Genomic DNA, 24,355 nt, shown 5'->3' with positions numbered 1-24,355 from the left:
AGAAAAAAAGAGGCGCAATGAGGTAGCTGACTGTGTGAGTAAGATTAGCGACCCTAGTGGCCGACACAAACACCGGGCCAATTTAGGAGTGGCACTGCAGTGTCACGCAGGATGTCCCTTCCAAAAAACCCTCCCCAATCAGCACATGACGCAAAGAAAAAAAGAGGCGCAATGAGGTAGCTGACTGTGTGAGTAAGATTAGCGACCCTAGTGGCCGACACAAACACCGGGCCCATTTAGGAGTGGCACTGCAGTGTCACGCAGGATGTCCCTTCCAAAAAACCCTCCCCAATCAGCACATGACGCAAAGAAAAAAAGAGGCGCAATGAGGTAGCTGACTGTGTGAGTAAGATTAGCGACCCTAGTGGCCGACACAAACACCGGGCCCATTTAGGAGTGGCACTGCAGTGTCACGCAGGATGTCCCTTCCAAAAAACCCTCCCCAATCAGCACATGACGCAAAGAAAAAAAGAGGCGCAATGAGGTAGCTGACTGTGTGAGTAAGATTAGCGACCCTAGTGGCCGACACAAACACCGGGCCCATTTAGGAGTGGCACTGCAGTGTCACGCAGGATGTCCCTTCCAAAAAACCCTCCCCAATCAGCACATGACGCAAAGAAAAAAAGAGGCGCAATGAGGTAGCTGACTGTGTGAGTAAGATTAGCGACCCTAGTGGCCGACACAAACACCGGGCCCATTTAGGAGTGGCACTGCAGTGTCACGCAGGATGTCCCTTCCAAAAAACCCTCCCCAATCAGCACATGACGCAAAGAAAAAAAGAGGCGCAATGAGGTAGCTGACTGTGTGAGTAAGATTAGCGACCCTAGTGGCCGACACAAACACCGGGCCCATTTAGGAGTGGCACTGCAGTGTCACGCAGGATGTCCCTTCCAAAAAACCCTCCCCAATCAGCACATGACGCAAAGAAAAAAAGAGGCGCAATGAGGTAGCTGACTGTGTGAGTAAGATTAGCGACCCTAGTGGCCGACACAAACACCGGGCCCATTTAGGAGTGGCACTGCAGTGTCACGCAGGATGTCCCTTCCAAAAAACCCTCCCCAAACAGCACATGACGCAAAGAAAAATAAAAGAAAAAAGAGGTGCAAGATGGAATTGTCCTTGGGCCCTCCCACCCACCCTTATGTTGTATAAACAAAACAGGACATGCACACTTTAACCAACCCATCATTTCAGTGACAGGGTCTGCCACACGACTGTGACTGATATGACGGGTTGGTTTGGACCCCCCCCAAAAAAGAAGCATTTAATCTCTCCTTGCACAAACTGGCTCTACAGAGGCAAGATGTCCACCTCATCATCACCCTCCGATATATCACCGTGTACATCCCCCTCCTCACAGATTATCAATTCGTCCCCACTGGAATCCACCATCTCAGCTCCCTGTGTACTTTGTGGAGGCAATTGCTGCTGGTCAATGTCTCCGCGGAGGAATTGATTATAATTCATTTTAATGAACATCATCTTCTCCACATTTTCTGGATGTAACCTCGTACGCCGATTGCTGACAAGGTGAGCGGCGGCACTAAACACTCTTTCGGAGTACACACTTGTGGGAGGGCAACTTAGGTAGAATAAAGCCAGTTTGTGCAATGGCCTCCAAATTGCCTCTTTTTCCTGCCAGTATAAGTATGGACTGTGTGACGTGCCTACTTGGATGCGGTCACTCATATAATCCTCCACCATTCTTTCAATGGTGAGAGAATCATATGCAGTGACAGTAGACGACATGTCCGTAATCGTTGTCAGGTCCTTCAGTCCGGACCAGATGTCAGCATCAGCAGTCGCTCCAGACTGCCCTGCATCACCGCCAGCGGGTGGGCTCGGAATTCTGAGCCTTTTCCTCGCACCCCCAGTTGCGGGAGAATGTGAAGGAGGAGATGTTGACAGGTCGCGTTCCGCTTGACTTGACAATTTTCTCACCAGCAGGTCTTTCAACCCCAGCAGACTTGTGTCTGCCGGAAAGAGAGATCCAAGGTAGGTTTTAAATCTAGGATCGAGCACGGTGGCCAAAATGTAGTGCTCTGATTTCAACAGATTGACCACCCGTGAATCCTTGTTAAGCGAATTAAGGGCTCCATCCACAAGTCCCACATGCCTAGCGGAATCGCTCCGTGTTAGCTCCTCCTTCAATGTCTCCAGCTTCTTCTGCAAAAGCCTGATGAGGGGAATGACCTGACTCAGGCTGGCAGTGTCTGAACTGACTTCACGTGTGGCAAGTTCAAAGGGCATCAGAACCTTGCACAACGTTGAAATCATTCTCCACTGCGCTTGAGACAGGTGCATTCCACCTCCTATATCGTGCTCAATTGTATAGGCTTGAATGGCCTTTTGCTGCTCCTCCAACCTCTGAAGCATATAGAGGGTTGAATTCCACCTCGTTACCACTTCTTGCTTCAGATGATGGCAGGGCAGGTCCAGTAGTTTTTGGTGGTGCTCCAGTCTTCTGTACGTGGTGCCTGTACGCCGAAAGTGTCCCGCAATTTTTCTGGCCACCGACAGCATCTCTTGCATGCCCCTGTCGTTTTTTAAATAATTCTGCACCACCAAATTCAAGGTATGTGCAAAACATGGGACGTGCTGGAATTTGCCCATATTTAATGCACACACAATATTGCTGGCGTTGTCCGATGCCACAAATCCACAGGAGAGTCCAATTGGGGTAAGCCATTCCGCGATGATCTTCCTCAGTTGCCGTAAGAGGTTTTCAGCTGTGTGCGTATTCTGGAAACCGGTGATACAAAGCGTAGCCTGCCTAGGAAAGAGTTGGCGTTTGCGAGATGCTGCTACTGGTGCCGCCGCTGCTGTTCTTGCGGCGGGAGTCCATACATCTACCCAGTGGGCTGTCACAGTCATATAGTCCTGACCCTGCCCTGCTCCACTTGTCCACATGTCCGTGGTTAAGTGGACATTGGGTACAACTGCATTTTTTAGGACACTGGTGAGTCTTTTTCTGACGTCCGTGTACATTCTCGGTATCGCCTGCCTAGAGAAGTGGAACCTAGATGGTATTTGGTAACGGGGGCACACTGCCTCAATAAATTGTCTAGTTCCCTGTGAACTAACGGCGGATACCGGACGCACGTCTAACACCAACATAGTTGTCAAGGCCTCAGTTATCCGCTTTGCAGCAGGATGACTGCTGTGATATTTCATCTTCCTCGCAAAGGACTGTTGAACAGTCAATTGCTTACTGGAAGTAGTACAAGTGGGCTTACGACTTCCCCTCTGGGATGACCATCGACTCCCAGCAGCAACAACAGCAGCGCCAGCAGCAGTAGGCGTTACACGCAAGGATGCATCGGAGGAATCCCAGGCAGGAGAGGACTCGTCAGAATTGCCAGTGACATTGCCTGCAGGACTATTGGCATTCCTGGGGAAGGAGGAAATTGACACTGAGGGAGTTGGTGGGGTGGTTTGCGTGAGCTTGGTTACAAGAGGAAGGGATTTACTGGTCAGTGGACTGCTTCCGCTGTCACCCAAAGTTTTTGAACTTGTCACTGACTTATTATGAATGCGCTGCAGGTGACGTATAAGGGAGGATGTTCCGAGGTGGTTAACGTCCTTACCCCTACTTATTACAGCTTGACAAAGGGAACACACGGCTTGACACCTGTTGTCCGCATTTCTGTTGAAATAGTTCCACACCGAAGAGCTGATTTTTTTGGTATTTTCACCAGGCATGTCAACGGCCATATTCCTCCCACGGACAACAGGTGTCTCCCCGGGTGCCTGACTTAAACAAACCACCTCACCATCAGAATCCTCCTGGTCAATTTCCTCCCCAGCGCCAGCAACACCCATATCCTCCTCATCCTGGTGTACTTCAACACTGACATCTTCAATCTGACTATCAGGAACTGGACTGCGGGTGCTCCTTCCAGCACTTGCAGGGGGCGTGCAAATGGTGGAAGGCGCATGCTCTTCACGTCCAGTGTTGGGAAGGTCAGGCATCGCAACCGACACAATTGGACTCTCCTTGTGGATTTGGGATTTCGAAGAACGCACAGTTCTTTGCGGTGCTACTGCTTTTGCCAGCTTGAGTCTTTTCATTTTTCTAGCGAGAGGCTGAGTGCCTCCATCCTCATGTGAAGCTGAACCACTAGCCATGAACATAGGCCAGGGCCTCAGCCGTTCCTTGCCACTCCGTGTGGTAAATGGCATATTGGCAAGTTTACGCTTCTCTTCCGACAATTTTATTTTAGGTTTTGGAGTCCTTTTTTTACTGATATTTGGTGTTTTGGATTTGACATGCTCTGTACTATGACATTGGGCATCGGCCTTGGCAGACGACGTTGCTGGCATTTCATCGTCTCGGCCATGACTAGTGGCAGCAGCTTCAGCACGAGGTGGAAGTGGATCTTGATCTTTCCCTAATTTTGGAACCTCAAAATTTTTGTTCTCCATATTTTAATAGGCACAACTAAAAGGCACCTCAGGTAAACAATGGAGATGGATGGATACTAGTATACAATTATGGACGGACTGCCGAGTGCCGACACAGAGGTAGCTACAGCCGTGAACTACCGTACTGTGTCTGCTGCTAATATAGACTGGTTGATAAAGAGATGTCGTAGTATGTATGTATGAAGAAGAAAGAAAAAAAAACCACGGGTAGGTGGTATACAATTATGGACGGACTGCCGAGTGCCGACACAGAGGTAGCCACAGCCGTGAACTACCGTACTGTACTGTGTCTGCTGCTAATATAGACTGGTTGATAAAGAGATGTCGTAGTATGTATGTATAAAGAAGAAAGAAAAAAAAAACACGGTTAGGTGGTATACAATTATGGACGGACTGCCAAGTGCCGACACAGAGGTAGCCACAGCCGTGAACTACCGTACTGTACTGTGTCTGCTGCTAATATAGACTGGTTGATAAAGAGATGTCGTAGTATGTATGTATGAAGAAGAAAGAAAAAAAAACCACGGTTAGGTGGTATACAATTATGGACGGACTGCCGAGTGCCGACACAGAGGTAGCCACAGCCGTGAACTACCGTACTGTACTGTGTCTGCTGCTAATATAGACTGGTTGATAAAGAGATGTCGTAGTATGTATGTATAAAGAAGAAAGAAAAAAAAACACGGTTAGGTGGTATACAATTATGGACGGACTGCCGAGTGCCGACACAGAGGTAGCCACAGCCGTGAACTACCGTACTGTACTGTGTCTGCTGCTAATATAGACTGGTTGATAAAGAGATGTAGTAGTATGTATGTATAAAGAAGAAAGAAAAAAAAAACCACGGGTAGGTGGTATACAATTATGGATGGACTGCCGAGTGCCGACACAGAGGTAGCTACAGCCGTGAACTACCGTACTGTGTCTGCTGCGACTGGATGATAAATAATGATATAAAAAATATATATATATCACTACTGCAGCCGGACAGGTATATATATTATATAATGACGGACCTGCTGGACACTGTCTGTCAGCAGAATGAGTTTTTTATAGAATAAAAAAAAAAACACCACACAAGTGAAGTCACACGACGAGTGTTTAACTTTTTCAGGCAATCACAATATAGTATACTACTAACTATACTGGTGGTCAGTGTGGTCAGGTCACTGGTCAGTCACACTGGCAGTGGCACTCCTGCAGCAAAAGTGTGCACTGTTTAATTTTAATATAATATGTACTCCTGGCTCCTGCTATAACCTATAACTGGCACTGCAGTGCTCCCCAGTCTCCCCCACAATTATAAGCTGTGTGAGCTGAGCACAGTCAGATATATAATATATACATAGATGATGCAGCACACTGGGCTGAGCAGTGCACACAGATATGGTATGTGACTGTCTTGTACTCCTGGCTCCTGCTATAACCTATAACTGGCACTGCAGTGCTCCCCAGTCTCCCCCACAATTATAAGCTGTGTGAGCTGAGCACAGTCAGATATATAATATATACATAGATGATGCAGGCATGCAGCACACTGGGCTGAGCAGTGCACACAGATATGGTATGTGACTGAGTCACTGTGTGTACCGTTTTTTTCTGGCAGAGAACGGATATATTAAATAAAACAACTGCACTGCTGGTGGTCACTGTGGTCAGTCACTAAACTCTGCACTCTCTTCTACAGTATCAGCCTCAGGTCAATCTCTCTCTCTCTCTCCTAATCTAAATGGAGAGGACGCCAGCCACGTCCTCTCCCTATCAATCTCAATGCACGTGTGAAAATGGCGGCGACGCGCGGCTCCTTATATAGAATCCGAGTCTCGCGAGAATCCGACAGCGTCATGATGACGTTCGGGCGCGCTCGGGTTAACCGAGCAAGGCGGGAAGATCCGAGTCGCTCGGACCCGTGAAAAAAAACATGAAGTTCGTGCGGGTTCGGATTCAGAGAAACCGAACCCGCTCATCTCTACTTTATCATAAACTAAAATTACAGTCTATTGCAGAATATCCCAATCTCAGTCCTCAAGGCACACTAACAGTCCAGGTTTTTGTGATATCCATGCTTGAGCTCAGATGATTAAGTCAAAATAACTGAGTATTAGGGAACTCCAGCACAATTGCATAAGACCCCTAAAGCCAATGGCCCTCATTCCGAGTTGATCGCTCGCTAGCTGCTTTTAGCAGCAGTGCACACGCTAGGCCGCCGCCCTCTGGGAGTGTATCTTAGCTTAGCAGAAGTGCGAACGAAAGGTTAGCAGAACTGCTCGTAAAAATTTTCATGCAGTTTCTGAGCAGCTCCAAACCTACTCCTTCCTTGCAATTACTTAAGTCAGTTTAGTTCCTGCTTTGACGTCAAACACTCCCTGCGTTCGGCCAGCCACTCCCCCGTTTCCGAAGGCACGCCTGCGTTTTTACCTGACACGCTTGCGTTTTTTAGCACACTCCCGATCAACAGAGCGACAGAAAAGCGTTGCTCGCCCTTGTGTAAAACTGCATAGCTTTGTGTGAAAGTACTTCGCGCCTGTGTACTGCGGCCCATACGCATGCGCAGAAATGCCGATTTTTAGCCTGATCGCTGTGCTGCGAACGAAAGCAGCTAGCGATCAACTCGGAATGAGGGCCAATGAGAGGGTCTTTTGCCTATAAGAACCACCCGCTGTGTTATATGTACACACCACTGCTTATGTTGCTGCCAGGACTTAAACCTCTAGCAGTAATGGCTTACTCAATTGGCTGGAGAAGCAAATATTCATGAATTTGCATTAACAATGATGAGATTGTTGTGATTAACCTCTCATGACAACGACGCTCTACCTGAATTGTGTAGTCATGCAGAAGGTTAGGGTTGGGCTGCAGTAGGGAGATGATAGGGTTCAGCTGCAGGGAGGGGGGGTTAGGCATCACCAGGGGTAGGTTAGGTTAAGGAACTAAGGGGGGGGGGGGGAGTTAGGTTTAGGCTGCAAGAAAGGGGGGGGGGTAAGTTTTTCTGCAACAACGGGGTAGGTTTGGGTTTAGGCACCAAAAGGGAAGGTTAGGGATAGGATGCGTGAAGGGAGGGTTATGGGTAGGGAGAACATAGGTAGCTCACCCCTGTTGGGATTCCGGCATCAGTAAACTGAACGCTGGCATCCTGACCTCCAGTAACTCATACCCAACTCCAATACAGACATACAGTAATGAGGCTGATTCTGAATGAGAGGAAAGCTAAAAAGAGCAAGTACAGTACAGTACAGTACAGCAACTTTGCACCTGGGTAAAACCATTCTGCACTGCAGGTGGGTTAGATATAAGCTGCACAGACACAATCAGATCTGGAAGGGACGTGTCCAAGCTCAAATCTAAATTGCAGTGTAAACTCAAGCTGTCTAGTATTTGTGGGCTACATGCAAAATCCACTAGCATTTACCGTGCATGCAAGATTAAATAATTGTATTTGCTCCCCTTCCCCCTTTGCATTGCACCATAGTTTGTTCCAGATACAAAGTTACTTGCTTTTTCTGCTTTGTTCTCTATTCAGAATCAGCCCCATTGTTGTCCATTTCAACACAGATAATTACTAATAATAATAATAATAATAATAATAATAATAATAACAACGAGTTTTATGGTAAGAACTTACCTTTGTTAAAACTCTTCCTGTGAGGTACACTGGGCTCCACGTTGGGCTGCCCAAGAAGGTCCAACAGACCGAGTAGAATGGGCCTTAATGTGATCAGGAGCAGAGAGACCAGCCTTCACATAAGCATGTGCAATCACCATTCTAATCCATCTGGCCAGAGTTTGCTTGTGAGCAGGTCAGCCCCGTTTGTGAAACCCAAACACAACAAAAAGAGAATCAGATTTCCTAATAGGAGCAGTTCTCTTCACATAGATACGGAGAGCCCGTACCACATCCAAAGACCGCTCTTTGGGAGACAGATCAGGAGAAACAAGTGCCGGAACTACAATCTCCTGATTAAGGTGGAACGAAGAAACCATCTTAGGTAGATAGCCGGGACGAGTCCTAAGAACCCCCCGGTCACGGTGAAATATCAGATATGGGGAACTACAGGACAAGGCTCCCAAATCCGACACTCTTCTAGCTGAAGCAATAGCCAGCAGAAATACCACCTTAAGGGAAAGCCACTTAAGGTCAGCTGAACCAAGAGGGTCAAACGGAGACTCTTGTAACGCCTCCAAAACCACCGACAAGTCCCAAGGTGCCACAGGCCGGACATAGGGAGGTTGGATACGCAACACGCCCTGAGTAAAGGTATACACATCAGGTAAGGTCGCAATTTTTCTCTGAAACCACACCGACAAGGCAGATATTTGAACCTTGAGGGAGGCCAGATGCAGGCCTAAGTCCAGGCCCTGCTGAAGAAAAGCCCACAACTTGGCTATACTAAACTTGGAAGCGTCATAATCGTTAGATGCGCACCAAACAAAGTAAGAATGCCAGACCCTATAGTAAATCCGAAACGAAGCCGTTTTCCAGGCCCGCCTCAGAAAACCCTTTAGCCCTCAAGACGGAAGCTTCAAGAGTCACACCGTCAAAGACAGCCGGGCTAGGTCCTGGTAGACACAGGGGCCCTGAACGAGGAGGTCTGGGCATTGTGGAAGTAGAATTGGACGCTCTGACGATAGGCCTTGCAGGTCTGAGAACCAGTGCCGTCTGGGCCACGCTGGAGCTATGAGAAGCAGAATTCCTTTTTCTTGCTTGAACTTCCGAATTACCCTGGGCAGGAGTGACACCGGAGGGAACACGTAAGGCAGCCGAAACCTCCACGGTACCGCCAGCGCATCCACGAATGCTGATTGAGGATCCCTTGTCCTTGCTCCGAAGACCGGAACCTTATGATTGTGTCGAGACGCCATCAGATCTACATCTGTAAGGCCCCACCTTTCCACTAGGAGTTGAAACTCTTCTGGATGGAGGCCCCACTCGCCGGCATGCACGTCCTGACGACTTAGAAAGTCCGCTTCCCAATTCAGGACTCCCGGAATGAATATTGCCGATATGGCAGGTAGATGGCGTTCTGCCCACTGTAGAATCCATGAGACTTCCTTCATTGCTAGGCGGCTTCGAGTGCCACCTTGATGATTTGTGTAAGCCACTGTGGTGGCGTTGTCCGACTGTACTTGAACAGGACGATTCTGAATTAAATGCTGGGCTAGGTTCAAGGCATTGAAGACCGCCCGCAACTCCAGAATATTGATCGAGAGGAGGGACTCCTCCTTGGTCCACCGCCCCTGAAGGGAGTGTTGCTCCAGCACTGCGCCCCAACCTCTTAGACTGGCATCTGTCATCAAGAGGACCCAGTCGGATATCCAGAACGGACGGCCCCTGCACAGTTGTTGGTCCCGGAGCCACCAGAGCAGCGACAGACGGACCTCCGGAGTTAATGAGATCATTTGAGACCAGATCCGGTGAGGCAGGCCGTCTCATTTGGCTAGAATCAGCCTCTGGAGAGGGCGAGAGTGAAATTCAGCGTACTCCACCATGTCGAATGCTGACACCATGAGGCCCAGCACCTGCATCACCGAATGTATCGACACTTGCGGACAAGATAGGAAGCAACAAATCCTGTGCTGAAGTTTCAGGACTTTCTCCTGAGTCAGGAACAACCGCTGGTTGTGAGTGTCCAATAGTGCTCCCAGATGCACCATGCTCTGAGCAGGGATCAGGGATGACTTCTTCCAATTGATGAGCCACCAGTGGGCTTGCAGAAACTGGACCGTCACATCTAGAAGTTCTGGGGAATTTGCCAGGATTAACAAGTCATCCAAATACGGCAGTATCCTGACCCCTTGACGGCGGAGTACCACCGTCATCACCGCCATGAGTTTGGTAAAGACTCGCGGAGCCGTTGTTAAACCAAAAGGTAACGCCTGAAACTGGTAATGGCAGTTGCCAATCGCAAATCTCAGGTATTGCTGATGAGACACTGCTATGGGAATATGCAGGTAAGCATCCTGTATATCCGGGGAGACCATGAAGTCCCCAAGTTCCAAGGCCAGAACTATAGAGCGAAGGGTTTCCATCCGGAACCTGGAAACCTTCACAAACCTGTTCAATGCCTTGAGGTTGAGAATGGGCCGGGAGGACCCATTCGGTTTCGGGACTAAAAACAGCGGAGAATAGTACCCACGGCCTATCTGCGCAAGAGTCACCTGTACTACGACTCCTGTATCCAGGAGGGTCTGTACCACCGAATGTAGAGTGTTTGCCTTTGTCTTGTCCAACGGGACATCTGTCTGGCAAAATCAATGAGGGGGTCGGTTTTTGAAGGCTATGGCGTAACCTCGCATGACGACTTCCCGTACCCAGGCACCTGAAGTGGTCTTTAACCATTCCTGGGTATACCCTAGAAGCCGGCCCCACACCCTGGGATCCCCCTGAGGGAGGCCCGCCCCGTCATGCGGCAGGCTTATCTGTCTTGGAAGCTGGCTGACGGGCCGCCCAGACTCTTTTGGGCTTAGGCTTACCAGGTTTGGAAGTGCGGGCCTGCTTGTTGTACGCCTGACCTTTTGCTTTACCTGAAGGATGAAAGGGGCGAAAGGAAGTACCTTTATCCTTCGACACAGAAGGAGCAGTACTTGGCAGACAGGCAGTTTTGGCAGTAGCCAAGTCAGCCACAATCTTATGTAAATCCTCCCCAAACAGAATATCTCCCTTAAAAGGGAGTACCTCCAGGGTTTTTCTAGAGTCCAGATCCACAGACCAGGATCTCAGCCACAATATCCAGCAAGCCAGGACTGACGTAGTAGAGGCCTTGGCTGCCAGGATACCGGCATCAGAAGCCGCCTCTTTAATATAACGAGAAGCTGTGACAATATAAGACAGGCATTGTCTAGCATGGTCAGAGGAGATTTCAGCATCTAACTCCAAGGCCCATGCTTCAATGGCCTCTGCAGCCCAAGTAGCTTCAATAGTGGGCCTTTGTGCAGCACCTGTGAGGGTGTAAATCGCTTTCAGACAACCCTCCACACGTTTATCCGTAGGCTCTTTTAGAGACGTGACGGTGGTGACCGGTAGAGCTGAGGTAACCACCATCCTCGCCACATGTGAGTCCACTGGAGGAGGCGTTTCCCAATTCTTAGACAGCTCCGGCGTGAGGGGATAGCGAGCCAGCATCTTCTTTTGAGGCACAAACTTCGTACCCGGGTTTTCTCAGGGTTCCTGACGTATATCAATTAGGTGATCAGAGTGAGGTAAAACTTGTTTAATCACCTTCTGACGCTTGAACCTATCTGGTTTCTTAGGAGGAACGGATGGCTCGGGATCATCCGTAATCTGTAAAATTAACTTAATAGCCTCCAAAAGATCAGGAACATCCACATGTGAACCACCCTCCCCATCAGCCATATCTGAGTTAGTACCTGTGGGGTCAGTGTAAGTGCCGTCTTCATCCGACGAGGTGTCAGTGACAGCAGTGGATTGTGAGGAGACAAGCGCTCGCTTAGAGGACTCCTTGGACGTAGGCGAGCGATGGTCAGACCTTTTAGTAGTCAGGGACTGGTTCAACTTCTTTATGTGAGCAGATAAATCGTCCGCCCATGGCGGGTTAGCTGCAGGGACCACAAACAGTTGCACTGGCATTGGGGGTCCCATAGGGAGTGTTAGTTTATGAACTAGCGTATGCAGAAGCGTGGAAAAAGCGGCCTACGGCGGGTCATTATTTGCCCCCGTTGCCACCGTCCCACTGGGGGGCAAGGAGCCCCCAGAACCAGAGCCCAAAGCTGCTATATTCTCCTCATAGGTAACTGCGGCTTCAGCAACACTGGCAGTGTGTTCAGCCCCAGAACTGTTACCCTCAGAAGCAGACATGATATAACTTGCAGTATCAGGTAACACAGTACAATTTGTCAGCAGCACAATACCTCTAGCCCAAACCCCTGCGAAGTGTAGTCAGCACCAGCAGAAATAAAGGAGAGATATGGTGACTAAATCACAGAGAAAAATACGTAATACAGTTTATCTTTGTGAAAATCCTATATTAGATAAAACCTGACGCACCAAGCACCTTCAGGTTATAGAATATAGGGATAGCAGGTTGAGTGAAAGACACGAAATGGACACCACTCAGCTATCAAATGCACACACAAATATTCACAGTCTATACAATGCAGAGGTTAATACTAACAATAATACTGCACTGGACTAGCTTACACAGCTATATAACAATAGCTATAACAGTACACAGTAAGAACTGGATGTATATCACAGGGTAATTGTACTAGGAAACCCTGACTATGTGCACTCTTTCTTAACTAACACTGACTAAAAACGGCAGGTAGAATATTTAAGTGTCTTGTAAAGTCACAGCACTGACAACCAGGCGGCTTTACATAGGAGGATTTGCCCAAGCATTCCCAGGAACAGTGAGCTGAGGGATAATGGCACCGCAGACACTGCCAGGGAGTGAGGGAGAGACAGATATGCAGCTCCAGGGCGGGAACATTTGCAGAAAATGGCGCCCTGGGGCTGGGGGAGGGGCTTCAGGTCCAAGCTCTATCCCCCTGCTGGCAAAACCACCGGGTACTACGGGCTCTAATAAAACGGTTTATAGAGAAAACCTGACCTGTCCCATGCCCTGGTGATGTAGTGGGATCGCCTGTACTGCCAGTGTACACCGCCAGTGCGCGCGGCCCGCCTTCCACTGACTGCGCCGGATCGCGATAAAGACCGGGTCACCCACTTACCACCTCCCGAAGTGCAGCCACGCGATCCCGGAGAGCCCCCGTTGTGTGTGCCTGACAAGAAGAAAACTGGAGCCTCCTGCTGCAGTTACCCGGCAACCAGGGCTCGGGAGTGTACAGCGCCGCTGGGGGAGAGATGGAGCTGCAGTAGGCAATGTCTACTGACATCTAACACAATCTGTGCCTCTGCTGCAGCCCTTGTAGTCTTCTTTTTTCCTCAGAAAAAGCTTTTTCTGGAGCTGCTGTGATTAGCTCTTCCTGTTACATGCTTGCACTGCAAGCACCAACTACAAACTGAGCTCCTGTGCACGTAGGCGGGGTGATATAGGAGGCGGCGCTATGCATCTTGGGAAGAAGGTCAAAGCTTTTGAGCCTGTTGGTGCTTCGGATCAAGATCCTACTCTACACCCCATTGTCCATTCCTTGTGGAGCCCAGTGTACTCCGCAGCAGAAAATAATAATAACATGTACATTATATAGCACCATCATATTCCATTACACTTTACAATTGGGGATACAGCAGTAATAGAGGTAAGATTACCACATTCCTAAAAAGTAATACTGTTTCCATTTATTTCACTGTTTATCTCACGGTTCCAAAATAATTTGCTGTTCGGACTTCATTACCCTTAGTGTAAGACAGTGAAGACAGTTGTTGTCCGTGGGATGAGAAAGCCCATTGTCATGCCTGGGCAAAATACCAAAAAAGCCACCTCTTCAGTGTGAAATTATTTCCCCACAAATCAGAGCCGGATTAAAGGGGGTGCCCAGGGGGTCAGTACCCCGGGCCCCCCTGTTTTAAGGCCCCCCCGGCCGGAGCTCTGCACTGCTCTGTTGCCATTCTTCAAGTTGCCGGGGCAAGAGGGATTCATGCTGCCAGGGGAGGAGTGCGGCTGTGCATGCGGCTTCCTCCCCCCTCCTCTCGGGCAGCATGGTCGGGGACTGAGTAAAGCAATCTCCAGCCTACGCTGCTGCCAGGAGAAATGCTACTGGTGGCAGAGACTGGAGATTGCTTGACTCAGTCCCCCAACCCAACCGTGCTGCCCGAGAGGAGGGAGGGGGGGCGCATGCACAGCTGCACTCCTCCCCTGGCAGCGTGGATCCCTCCTGCACCGGCAGCCTGGTGTCTTCTCTCCCTGCTGAAGCGTGGCTCCCATTGCTTGTGACCAGGGGAGGTGAGCTGCACGTGCAGCCGGGGGGTGCTTGTGGTCGGCGGGGGGGCCCTCTTGTCTCGGGTGCCCTGGGCCCCCCGAGGACTTAATCCGGCCCTGCCACAAATCCAGCCAACAGGTGTCAAGCCATGTGTTGCCTTTGTCAGTCCGTAATAAGTAGGGGTAAGGACATTAACAACCTAGGAACCTCCTCCCTTATACAGTACATCACCTGCAGTGCATTCATCAGAAGTCAGTGTCAAGTTCAGAAACTTTGGGAAAGAGCGTAAGCAGTCCACTGACACCTAAATCCCTTCTTCCTGTTGTACCCAAGCTCCTGCAATCCACATCACCAACTCCCTCAATGTCAATTTCCTCCTCAGTCAGGAACGTAACTAGTCCTGCAGGCCATGTCACTGGCATGACGGACGAGTCCTCTCCTAAACGGGATTCCTCCGGAGGATCCTTGAGCGGTACGCCTACTGCTCCTGCTGCCGCTGCTGTTGTTGCTGCTGGAAGTTGATCATCATCCCAGAGGGGAAGTTGGAAGACCACTTGTACTACTTCAACTAAGCAATTAACTGGCCAACAGTTCTTTGCGTGGAAGATGAAATATGACAGCAGTGACCCTGTTGCAAAGCGGATTATTGCAAAGAGGCCATAACAACTATGCTGGTGTTAAATGTGAGTCCGGTATCCGCCATTAGTGCAGTATGATTCTGTTAGGGTCTCCTGCTCTGTGCTGCCACGTCGTCATGGCAACCGGGAGACAAGTGCTAGCGGAGTAACCTGAGCGTAGCTGATACTCCGGTTCGGGTCTTTTGCTGTGCAGTGGTTACAGGCTCTGTGCACGGCAGGGGATCCGGTGCTGGTTTTTGTGCTCACAGTCTGTGAGGTCTGAGTGGGGCGTGGACAGCACCTGCTATATAAACCCTCTTCTCAGGTTAAGCAGATGCTGCTGAATCTTTGTTGGTTAGTCAGTTCCTGAAAGCTAGCTAGTACTGTGTAAACTTTGTATTTGTTTGTTGCTTACTGCAAATAGGCCTGGGGATTTGGTATTACACTCTGCCAATCCAGACCTAGCAGTAAGACTGTAGTCAGTCATTTAACCTGCTGGGGTTCTTTTGCTACTCTGTGAACCTAGCAAGTTTGCGGCTGTATTCTCAGACTTGCCTGCCAAAATCCTTTCTCACTGTGCAAGGTGTTCAGGTGTCAGTTTAGTGGCAGTAAGCTGAACCAGTGCACTGCAAGTGAGGACTAGGATTGTGGAGACTCTCCTTGTGTCTATCATTCCATCTCTGACCAAGGAGTTTACTGCCACACCCGTTGGTAACCCTTTGGGGTTTTGCTGTTGCCCTTAGCAACAGCATTTCGGGTTCTCTACGTATTAAATCACTACATCTTGCTTCTTTCCATCTGAGCATTCCTAATATTAGGGAGACACCCAGTTTCTTAGCCTTTGGGCTTCTCTGTTCACTTTGTGTTTATTTTGTTACCCTATCACCTTCTGTGTATGTAATGTCATATTCCCCAGTCTGTCTGTGAGTTCATTTGTTTTGCATCCCTCACCGTTCAGACACCAGTACATTCCTGCTGGCACTGGTGTGCATAACATATTCAGCAGCCTAATACTCCTGTTGAAATTTTGTGGGAATATGGAGCATACCCCTCAAAATACTTTGCAACAGGTGGTCGATCAGGTGCAGGTCCTGACTCGACAATTTAATGATTTGTCCATTAAAATGCACACCTCGCTAGCCGCTGGCGGAGCTCCCGCAGCAGCAGTACCTTCAGGGGTTAAGGAGCCGAAAGTAAATCTCCCGGATCGTTTTTCTGGAGATCGCTCGCAGTTCTTTTGTTTCAAGGAGAGCTGCAAGCTATATTTCCAGCTTAGGCCTCAGTCTTCTGGGTCGGAGATTCAGCGGGTGGGCATAGTGATTTCCTTGCTACAAGGAGACCCACAGGTCTGGGCATATGGGTTGCAGCCTGACTGTCCGTCGCTTAAAAGTGATGATGCTTTTTTTACGGCACTGGGCATGTTGTATGATGACCCTGACAAGACGGCCTCAGCCGAGGCTCAGATTTCGATCCTTAAGCAAAGGCGAAGGCCAGTTGAGGTTTATTGTACGGAGTTTCGGAGGTTGGCCCATGATACCCAGTGGAATGACCCAGCCCTGAGACACCAGTACCGAAGAGGTCTTTCTAACCAGTTAAAAGACCAACTGGTACAATATCCCTTGCCTGATAGCTTGGATCAGCTCATGCAGTTATCCATTCGGGTGGATAGACGGCTGAGAGAGCGCAGGCTTGAAAGGGAGACCGAGGTTTCCTTCTTTCCCAAGGGAACCTCAGACTCTGAGGAATTTTCCGAGAAGCCTATGCAGATTGGGGCTACCCGCCTCTCCTCGCGTGAGAAGACGCGGAGGAGACAGCAGGGGTTATGTTTGTACTGTGGGAATAAAGGTCATGTGGTAGTATCATGCCCAGAAAAGCCGGAAAACTTCAGGGCCTGAGGGTGATGGGAAATATCCTGTCAGGCCAGAAGTCAGAATTTCCCAAGAAGACTTTTATCATTCCGGTGACCTTGAAGATCCTCGGTCAAACTGTCAAGACTGAGGCCTTTGTGGACAGTGGGGCCGACGGGGTTTTTATGGACCGCCAATTCGCCCTGAAACACTCTGTTCCCTTAGTACCCTTGGCATCGGAAATTGAGATTTGTGGGTTAAACGGGGAACCATTATCCCAGGGTAAAATTACCTCTTGCACTAGCCAGATTTCTTTGTTTATTGGAGCCACACACTCTGAAAAATTGTCCTTTTATGTGACTGTCTGTACTTTTGCCCCATTGGTGTTGGGGTTACCCTGGTTAAGGGCCCACAATCCTCAATTTGACTGGGTCTCTGGGGAGATTCTTAGTTGGGGTACTGATTGTTTCAGGAGTTGCTTGAGCCTTCCAGTCAGGCTTTCGCAGCTAAGTTTGCCAGGATTGCCAGGATGTTATGCAGATTTTGCGGACGTGTTCTCCAAAAGAGTTGCAGAGGTACTACCTCCCCATCGCCCCTATGACTGTGCCATTGATTTGTTGCCGAATGCTAAGCTTCCCAAGAGCAGGTTGTACTCCCTGTCACGTCCTGAGACTCAGGCTATGGCAGAGTACATTCAGAAGAACTTGGCTAAGGGATTTATCAGACCTTCACAGTCTCCAGTTGGGTCAGGGTTCTTCTTCGTGGGTAAAAAGGATGGTTCGTTGCGACCCTGCATCGACTTCAGGGAATTGAACCGTATCACGATTAAAAACTCATACCCACTGCCACTCATTTCGGTCTTGTTTGACCAGCTTCGTACTGCCACCATTTTTTCTAAGATTGACCTACGCGGTGCGTACAATCTAATCCGAATAAGAGAGGGGGATGAATGGAAGACTTCCTTTAATACCCACTCAGGGCATTATGAATATTTGGTGATGCCTTTTGGGCTCTGTAATGCCCCGGCAGTCTTCCAGGACTTCATGAACGATGTGCTCAGGGAATATTTGGATAGATTCTTAGTTGTATACTTAGATGACATCCTAATCTTCTCCCATTCCCTGGAGGAACATCGGAAGCATGTACGCTTAGTCCTCCAGAAACTCAGAGACCACCGGCTTGGGGCGAAGCTGGAGAAGTGCGAATTTGAAGTTCAGCAAATTGCATTTCTAGGATATATTATCTCCCCAGAAGGTTTCCAAATGGAGGGTTCCAAGGTACAGGCAGTCCTGGATTGGGTGCAGCCCACTAGTTTGAAGGCGCTTCAGCGTTTTCTGGGCTTTGCGAATTTTTATAGACAATTTATCGCTGGATTTTCGTCTATAGTGGCGCCCTTGGTGGCACTCACTAAGAAAGGGGCGGATGTTGCTCACTGGTCTTGTGAGGCCAAAGCGGCTTTTGCCCGTCTCAAAAGGGCATTTGTATTGGCCAAGGTGCTGCGACACCCAGATCCAGAGCGTCCTTTTGTGGTGGAGGTGGATGCCTCTGAGATGGGTATTGGGGCAGTGCTCTCTCAGATGGGCGTGTCTGATAATCGCCTTCATCCCTGTGCTTACTTTTCCCGTAAATTTTCGCCTGCCGAGATGAATTATGACGTGGGTAACCGGGAATTGTTGGCTATTAAGGATGCACTCGAGGAGTGGAGACACTGGCTTGAGGGGGCTAAGTTTGTGGTCTCAATTCTCACCGACCATAAGAATTTGGCATATTTAGAGTCAGCGAAGCGCCTCAATGCCAGGCAGGCACGATGGGCTTTGTTTTTTGCTCGCTTTAATTTTTTGATAACATATCGCCCTGGGTCAAAAAACATCAAGGCTGATGCGCTCTCGCGGAGTTTTGCTCCAATCCAGGAGACCACCGAGGAGCCATTGCCCATTGTGTCCCCATCATGTATTAAAGTGGGCATTACCCAGGACCTCTTGTCATTAGTCCTTAGATCACAGGAGCAGGCTCCTCCAGACCTTCCGGTATGTCTTTTGTTTGTGCCTCCTAGGTTAAGACAGCGAGTGTTCCTGGAATTCCATGCCAAGTAGTCGGCAGGTCACCCGGGTATTGCCAGAACTCGTGAGTTGCTATCTAGGGCGGTGTGGTGGCCCTCGGTGGCTAGGGATGTGGATCAGTGGGTTCGGGCATGTGACATCTGTGCCCGAAATAAGACTCCTAGAGGGGTTCCTGTTGGCCCATTACATCCACTCGCTATTCCATCTAAGCCATGGACCCACATTTAAATGGATTTTGTGGTGGACTTGCCAAAATCCTCGGGGATGACAGCCATCTGGGTTGTCGTTGACAGGTTTTCGAAGATGGCGCACTTCGTTCCATTGGTTGGGCTGCCATCGGCCAGACGCCTGTCTGAATTATTTATGCTGCATGTTGTGCGCCTCCACGGGTTGCCACTTGATGTGGTCTCTGACCGCGGATCCCAGTTTGTGGCCAAATTCTGGAGGGCATTTTGTTCCGATCTCCAGATTTCTGTCAGCTTGTCGTCAGGCTACCATCCGCAGTCTAATGGGCAGACTGAAAGGGTGAACCAGTCCTTGGAGCAGTTCCTCAGGTGTTATGTCTCCAAGTGTCAGACTGACTGGGTTGCTCATCTGTCCATGGCGGAGTTTGCCTATAACAACGCGGCTCACTCTGCTACAGGGATCTCTCCCTTAATTTGTGTGTATGGGCATCATCCTAAGGCCAATTCTTTTGACCCCCTGGACTCCATGCCTGGTGGTTCCTCTGTGGTTTCGGTCCTTAGAGGTATTTGGAGGAAAGTGAAGAAAGCCCTTGTGTCTGTGTCATTAGTGACCAAAAGGGTTTTTGATAAGCGGAAAAGACCCTGCAGCTTCAAATTAGGGGACTTCGTCTGGTTGTCTACCAAGAATTTGAAGTTGAGACAGCCATCTCATAAGTTAGGCACCCGGTTCATCGGTCCTTATAAGATCACTAGGGTTATCAATCCGGTGGCATTTCAGTTAGATCTACCCCGTTCTTTGGGTATCAATAAAACATTTCATTGTTCCCTTTTAAAACGGGTGACTAGTAATCCTTCTTCCAGTGGAAGACCTTCCCCTCTTCTGATACGTGGCCAGAGAGAGTTTGTAGTTGAAAGGATTCTTGACTCCAAGATGGTTCGGGGTCGGCTGTCATTTTTGGTGCACTGGAAGGGGTATGGCCCGGAGGAGCGGTCGTGGGTGCGCAGTTGTGATCTTCATGCCCCCAGACTGATACGCTCTTTCTTCTCGCAGTTCCCCGATAAACCCAGTGGTAGGGGTTCTTTGACCCCTCGTCAGAGGGGGGGTACTGTTAGGGTCTCCTGCTCTGTGCTGCCACGTCGTCATGGCAACCGGGAGACAAGTGCTAGCGGAGTAACCTGAGCGTAGCTGATACTCTGGTTCGGGTCTTTTGCTGTGCAGTGGTTACAGGCTCTGTGCACGGCAGGGGATCCGGTGCTGGTTTTTGTGCTCACAGTCTGTGAGGTCTGAGTGGGGCGTGGACAGCACCTGCTATATAAACCCTCTTCTCAGGTTAGGCAGATGCTGCTGAATCTTTGTTGGTTAGTCAGTTCCTGAAAGCTAGCTAGTACTGTGTAAACTTTGTATTTGTTTGTTGCTTACTGCAAATAGGCCTTGGGATTTGGTATTACACTCTGCCAATCCAGACCTAGCAGTAAGACTGGAGTCAGTCGTTTAACCTGCTGGGGTTCTTTTGCTACTCTGCGAACCTAGCAAGTTTGCGGCTGTATTCTCAGACTTGCCTGCCAAAATCCTTTCTCACTGTGCAAGGTGTTCAGGTGTCAGTTTAGTGGCAGTAAGCTGAACCAGTGCACTGCAAGTGAGGACTAGGATTGTGGAGACTCTCCTTGTGTCTATTATTCCATCTCTGACCAAGGAGTTTACTGCCACACCCGTTGGTAACCCTTTAGGGTTTTGCTGTTGCCCTTAGCAACAGCATTTCGGGTTCTCTACGTATTAAATCACTACATCTTGCTTCTTTCCATCTGAGCATTCCTAATATTAGGGAGACACCCAGTTTCTTAGCCTTTGGGCTTCTCTGTTCACTTTGTGTTTATTTTGTTACCCTATCACCTTCTGTGTATGTAATGTCATATTCCCCAGTCTGTCTGTGAGTTCATTTGTTTTGCATCCCTCACCGTTCAGACACCAGTACATTCCTGCTGGCACTGGTGTGCATAACAGATTCAGACAATTGATGGACGTACTGTGTCCTCGGTACCAAATCCCATCTAGATTCCACTTCACTAGGAAAGCGATTCCCGGACTGGACAGGGATATTAAGAAAAGTGTCCTTATTGTCTTAAAAAATGCAGTTGTACCCACTGTCCACTTAACCACAGACATGTGGACAAGTGGAGCAGGGCAAATTAAGGACTACATGACTGTGACAGCCCACTGGGTAGATGTGTTGCCTCTAGCAGCAACAACAGCAGCGGCACCAGTAGCAGCATCTCACAAACGCTAACTCGTTCCTAGGCAGGCTACGATGTGTCTCACTGGTTTCCGTAAGAGGCACACCGCTGACAACCTCTTACGGAATTTGAGGGACATCATCGCACAATGGCTTACCCCACTTAGACTCTCCTGGGGATTTGTGATATCTGACAACGCCACCAATATTGTGCATGCATCACATCTTGGCAAATTCCAGCACGTCTCATGTTTTGCACATATAATTAATTTGATGGTGCAGAATTTTTAAAAAAATGACAGAAGCGAACAGGAAATGCTGTTGGTGGCCCGAAAAATTGCAGGCCACTTTCGACATTCTGCCACTGCGTGCCGAAGACTGGAGCACCAGCAAACATTCCTGAACCTGCTCTGCCATCACCTGCCATGGTGGATTCCAGTGGGGACGAATTAATTCTGTGTGAAGAGGAGGATGTACCCACTGAAAGGGGTGAGGAATTGGAGGATGAGGATGAGGACGACATCTTGCCTCTAAAGGGCCAGTTTGTGCAAGGAGAGATTAATTGCTTCTTATTTGGTGGGGGGATTAATTGCTTTTTCTTTTTGTGGAGCCCCAAACAAACAATTCATTTCAGCCACAGTCATGTGGCAGACCCTGACGCTGAAATGATTGGTTTGTTAAAGTGTGCATGTCCTGTTTATACAACATAAGGGTGGGTGGGAGGGCTAAAGGACAATTTCATATTGCACCTCTTTTCTTTGTCTGCCACATCATTCCAGGGTTGCTGCCCTATATGGGGTGCTGCCCCACTGCCCTATCAGTCCAGTGGTGCTGCTCCACTGCCGTTTAAGTCCAGCGGTGCTATTGCCTGGCTGCTGTGCTGTGTAATTCTCCAGGGGCCCAAGGACAATTCTATCTTGCACTTTTTTTTTCTCTTTGCATTATGTGCTGTTTGGGGCCTAGTTTTTAAAACTGCCATCCTGTCTTCCACTGCAGTGCCACTACTAGATGGTCCAGGTGTTTGTGCCGCCCACTTGTATCGCTTAGCTTACTCATCCAGCGACCTCGGTTCAACCTCTTGGCCTAAAACAATATTGTGTGGTGTTCAGAATAGACTGAAAATAAGTGAAAATGAATGATATTGAGGTTAATAATACCATAGGATCAAAATTATCCCCAAATTTTGTGATTTTAGTTGTATTTCTGTTTGTTTGTTTTTTTAAATCATCCAGATCCAAAACCGAAACCATAACCCGAAAGGGTGGTTTTGGTAAAACCAATCCAGATCCAAAACACAAGCGGGGATCCAGATCCAAAACCAATACACAAAACCCGAAGAGTGTCCGCCGCACATCTCTAATATATACTGCACTGACATTGCTAAGCCTTGAATGGAGATTGGAGCAAGTTCTGGCCAATCAGCTCCTAACAGGAGCTGATTGGCTGGTACTTTATATCTGTCCACTTTATCTCCATCCAAGGCTTAGAAAATTGACCACTAAAACAAATTTGATCAGTTTTGGTTTCAATCACACAGAGCAAGAGCTCTGTGTCTCTGCTTTGCACTTGGGAAAGCACTTTTAGCAATCTTGCTGTGTGATTGTGATAAATGACTGATGGTAACCAAACATTCACACATAGGGGGTCATTCTGACCCGATCGCTCGCTGCAGTTTATAGCAGCGCAGCAATCGGGTCTGAACTGCGCCTGGCGCCACAGTGCGCCAGCGCATGCCGGACGGCCAAAGGCCATCATTCCTTAGCGGCACAGAGGTGGTCACTGGGTGGGAGGGGGCGGCACGGCGGAGTTTGGCCGCCGTTATGGAGGCGCGGTCCGGCCAGCGCAGGCGTGGCTGGGTTGTGCGTGGGGGGGGCTTGTGGGCCGCAGTGGCTGCGTGAGGTCACACGCAGCCGCTGCGACGATCAACTCCCGGCCAGCTGCAAGAGCTGCGCTGGCCGGGAGTTACTCCACGAGTACAAAAGCATAGCCGCTGTGCAATGCTTTTGTACTTGTGCGGGAGGGGGGGAAGGGGCGGACAGACATGCGGGGCGGACTAGCCCTGTGCTGGGCGTCCTCCCGCATGTCTGGGAACATGATCATAGCTGTGCTAAATTTAGCACAGCTACGATCAACTCGGAATGACCCCCTAAGTCTTATAAGTTACCAAAGGCTCATCAAGGGTATGTAGACAGAATTGTGGACTCTACAGAGTTGTGCCTACACAGAGAGCTGTCTGCTTTCATATGGATCTCTTTTACCTAGGATAAGTCTAGTGCAAATGTGTCTGTTCTACTTCCGTCAAGAGAAAGGGTTTGTCATGAAAATCTACATCCGTCTATGATAAGGTAGGTAGTTGATATTGGAGGTATGTAGAAACTGCAGTTTGGTGAGTGAAAGTATCTCTCCTTCCCCCAAGTCCAGAAAGATTGTAGAGTTTGGTATAATATGCCCTAAAAGACTCAATTTTTTCATTTTCAATTTGGGTAATGCCTTGGTCATCTTTTATAGCATGAATAAATGTAACTGTGCGCTGGTCCCACAATGCTCTGGCTAATAATCTTCTGGCCTTATTACACCACTGGACTTCTTCACTTGTGATATACTAATTTAATGTTATCAGAAAGAAGCGTACAGGGAGAGATCTGGGTCTCCTCAAACTCAGCATAATAATGGGGGGACAAGGGGGCTTTGTGAGAAACTTCCAAAGATTTGATTTTAGCAAGAAGAGAATTTCTTTGTTGGGTCTTCTGTTTTTTTTTTTTAATAGAACCAGTTGGATGCAAGTGCCGCGTAAAATGCATTTATGTGCCTCCCATACCATAACCTTGGAAATGTTGTTTTGATCATTGTTAACAATGCATGAATCCAAGGAGGATCCCAATTGAGACTTGCAATAACTGTCTTGCAAGAGAAGATAATTGAAACGCCATGTCCAAAGCTTTCTCGGTAGCTGTGAGAAAGTGAGCGTGAATAAGACCAGAGCATAATCAGACCATGTCATAGGCCCAGTTGAAGTGTCAGATAGAAGATGTAAGTGGCGGTGACTCAGGAACAAATAATACATTCTAGAATAGGACTGGTGAAGGCCAGAAAAGAAAGAATAATAATAATCCCATTTTCCAGTGGGAGGGCCGCTTGCTTGACTGCAGATAT

This window comes from Pseudophryne corroboree, chromosome 5, assembly GCF_028390025.1.
Source record: "Pseudophryne corroboree isolate aPseCor3 chromosome 5, aPseCor3.hap2, whole genome shotgun sequence".
NCBI classification, from domain to species: domain Eukaryota; kingdom Metazoa; phylum Chordata; class Amphibia; order Anura; family Myobatrachidae; genus Pseudophryne; species Pseudophryne corroboree.
Note: the sequence above shows the minus strand (reverse complement) of the source record.